The sequence below is a fragment of the Vicugna pacos genome, unplaced genomic scaffold, assembly GCF_048564905.1.
Source record: "Vicugna pacos unplaced genomic scaffold, VicPac4 scaffold_19, whole genome shotgun sequence".
Lineage (NCBI taxonomy): Eukaryota > Metazoa > Chordata > Mammalia > Artiodactyla > Camelidae > Vicugna > Vicugna pacos.
In genome coordinates, this window is record NW_027328740.1 from 10,867,194 (window position 1) to 10,871,056 (window position 3,863).

Below are 3,863 nucleotides of genomic sequence, written 5' to 3' on the forward strand. Positions count from 1 at the left end.
TAAAGTGCACATTGGGGTTGGTTTCATTTCTTGGAATTTCAGCCCCCATGAAACAAATGGATCCATGTCCTGAGAGTGCGGGTGTTTCAGCAGAAATCAGGCGACGCATATGTATTCCGGGTGTACGGATATTATAGGAACATAAGTCTCCTTTAGAGGGTCTCTGTGTACTGTGAACTGTTAGAAAGTTTAAAGACGTGTGAAACCATCAACTAAAAAGGGACCCACTTCCCTCCATTGGTTCAGTGCATACAGATCTGAACAAAAGGAAAGAGGGAAGAAGAGAGGCCCATGGGACGCTAGTGGGTAGAATCAAATTTATCTTAGGAATCTCTGGTCGGATGCAGCCCCTCCCCCAAAATTGACAAGATGCAGCAGCCATTGGGGATGGCAGTTGCCGGTTGGATTCCAGGTGGAATGTTGGTGTGTACCGCGAGGCTTGTTGTGGCTGTTGGATCCTAGGTAACCGGGCAGAGTTCTGTGGGTGGATCAGTGTGATGGAGGGGCTGCCGCCCTCTGTGGAGCTTGGCTTAGGTGTTTGGTCCGGGAAGCTGTGTAAGTTCTAGATACTGCTGCTGCCCAAAGACCTGAGTTCACAGGTCAGTTTCCAGAACCTTTAAGAGCAGACAGTGGAAGATCTGCCTGTCATCAGCTTACTGGTGAGGCTCCGAGGTACTTTCAGACTTGCCCAGTCCTGGTGAAGTCGACTTTAGGGGAGACACGAAGAGAAGCTGGGTGAAAAGCTGGCTGCACGGATTGAGGAGAGATGCGAACACATGGATGAGAGATGTTCTGCTACAATGGAGAATACTGGCGTGGAGACAGCTGTAGAGGATACCAGGCTCAAAAGACATTCATGAGACATATTGATCCTCGCTGATACTGGCAGAAACATACGGAGTGCCAACGTGGACTTGAGGAAGTTCCTCAATTCTCTTCTCCAAGAACGGGTCCAAGGTCCCTGACATCTGCAAGAGAAGAGATGGCAGAGATGATCAAAACGTTCCTGTTCTTGGAAGAGGTTGTGAGAATCCAAACGTCCCAAGGGGCATTCCCAAGCCATTCAGACCAGAATTCACCAAGCCCAGGTAAGCCTTTTCCCAGGTTTGGGCCTAGCTAGCAAGCACTTGCCCTTCCCTCCCCTCCACTCAGGCATCCATTTGGAAGGATCAGTACCTGAGCTGCAATGAAGCCATTACGAGAAGAGCAAGCCCCTCCTAGAATCAGAGTTCCTCCAGCTTCACACTCTGTGAACAACAGTGAACTCCTTAAAGGTCAAATAGTCTCGGCTGGAATCGATAGGAATTGAATACTTAGCTCACACCTAGAAACGATGGCCTTCCGCTAGATTCAGCAAATGTTGTGTTTATGTCTTCCCTGGGGTGAAGGGAGTGTGGTAAGTGAGGGGAATCTTTGACTGAACTTGAATCTGTATTAGGCCTCAGTTTTTCAAGACAGTATAGGTAAATAGTACATGTCAGAAAGTGAACTGTACTGTAAAAGTCGCCAATGACATTAAAGACACAGCTTCTGTGGATCGTCTTTCAATTGAGTCAAGCCCCCGGGGGCACTATATCATGGGGGTGCAGACTTGGTTGCGTTAAATGGCTTTACCCAACATGATCGGATGATTAAGCGTTCTCATCACTGATAGAAGAACACCTGGTTCTCAATAGACTAGCATAACTGCAGCAGGGTTGTCCTAGCTATAATGCCTCTAGGTGCTTTTGGATTCAAACCTAAATGGATATATTTGGTTTGTTTCCTCTTGTATTTTCCTAGAGAGGGATGTTACCCCTTGAAATGCCAACATTGGCCAGTAGGTGTCATTGGGAGTAAAGGGCACCACATGCACAAGTGTATCCAAGGTTGGGGGTTATTTCATGTTTCCAATAGTTATTTCATGGTTCCTGTTGGTTTCGGTGGCTTCAACCATAAAGAGCTGACATGACCCCTTTAACAGTTTGGACTGGAAGTTTGCATTCTTTCTGTCTAGGTTTTCCGTAGAGCTGACAAAATGTTACCAAAATTGACAAGTCTGGCTTCTAGGTCGATACAGTGTGTTTCAAAAAATAACTTCATTTTCGTATACTCCCAAAACATGTAAATGAATTCTGTTAAACTTCTTAAAGACTGCAAATGAGATATCAACACACTGTCAAAACAGGTGTCTTCGGACAATCCCTCCCACCGAGGCTGTATAGAAACAAAGAGCTAAGCAAATATCACATTTCTGTGAAATGTATCTGGATAGTGTTGATTCATCGATGCCCAGTTGGCAGAGAAAAGTGCAACCTGCACTCACTCGCTCCCATGTACAGAGCAATGGAAACATCCACTCACCCAGCCCTTGGCACAGGACACTTGCCGAATAGAGGTCTGTTACTTCCAAAGACAGGATGAGGCCTCAGGACACCTGGAAGCAGGAGAAGGCAAAGCAGGGAATGGAAACCAGTGCAGGGTCTGACCCCTGGTGATGGAGCAACAAGGGTGAAACTCTGTTTGCCTTGGACGCACACTCTCAAGCGGACAGGAGACATGGGATTGAAGGTGATGTGCTGAGATTTACAAGAGTGCACAGCAGATGCTTGGCTGACAGAACTCAAAGAAACCAGCGCAAAATATCCCCACAGTTGATTCTGAGACCAAGATCCGAGCTGCCAAATTTGAGGGAGCAGAGGCAACGGTCAGTGAGGGATAGGGCTACGGATGATGGCACACGCTGAGTCTCAGGGATCTGGACTGCATTGTGGGATGTGGTGGGTCGAATCAAGAGAGCAAACCGAACTGTGTACCAATGATAAAGCAACCACACTGGTCGCGCGCTGGAGATTACCGATATGTCCCATGGCCACAGCCAGTGCATCTGCAGGACCAGGGACCAATTGGGCATTTTGCCAATAGAGCACGTGTGGGGCTGAATCAGAGCTATCGTGCATCTGGTCTGAGGGATCCAGGGGGCCTTGGGTTTGAAATCAGAATGAAAAGCCTTAGGATCTGCTACATTCCTAACCTGGGCTGGGATTATGGTTTGGTTTGAGGCACAGGATGCGCAACAGCTCTGTGGTTGCCTTCGTGTACCCGTGCCACAAGGATGAGAGGATAAGGAAGAGTGGTCCAAGTCCACAGCGTGAGAAGTGGAAGCATTACCTTCAGCACTATCTCCCAAAAGCGGATGCTACATTTTGGATGGCACCGGCACGGTACGGCACCGAGGACACCAAGGTAGGTCTGCGGGATCATTCCAGCAGGCCCTGATGTGTGACATCCATGGATGAGCTTCCACTGGTCTTTCAGTAGACAGAGAAACTCTGGGAAGAACTGCTTTCATTGGGACATTCCCGAGGCACTACAAAGCACAAGTGCACTCTCAGTTTGCTTTGTTTTAAACACTCCAAAATGACATAGAGCAGAATGCAGAGATGAGAACCTTTAGAAGCCTCATTTCCACAAGAGGAAGTGTCCTGCACACTTTCAGAATTGTGAGATATGCGTAATCAAATGAAGTTATGCTAATCGAAATAGTATGGGATTTTCATCACAACAAATGCAACACCAGCAATTGGAGATATACCAGACAACACACACAGGAAAAGAATATGGCATCAATGTCTAGGAGAAGTTGTCCTCACAGAAATCCCATGGAATTGCGTAGAGACAAGAGTCTAAAATTTTCACTTAACAAAGCCCTAGAAGTCTACATTAGATACCTGATATTACCTGACCAGTAGAGATGAAGAAGTACAGTAAAAGAAACAGGAAGTACCATTTTCAGTTCCAAAGATATTGAAGTCCCAGAAGATAAGCTTTCAAACAACTAGACTGCAAAACGCTCTCCAGACCAAGTGTTGAAAATGGAGGTC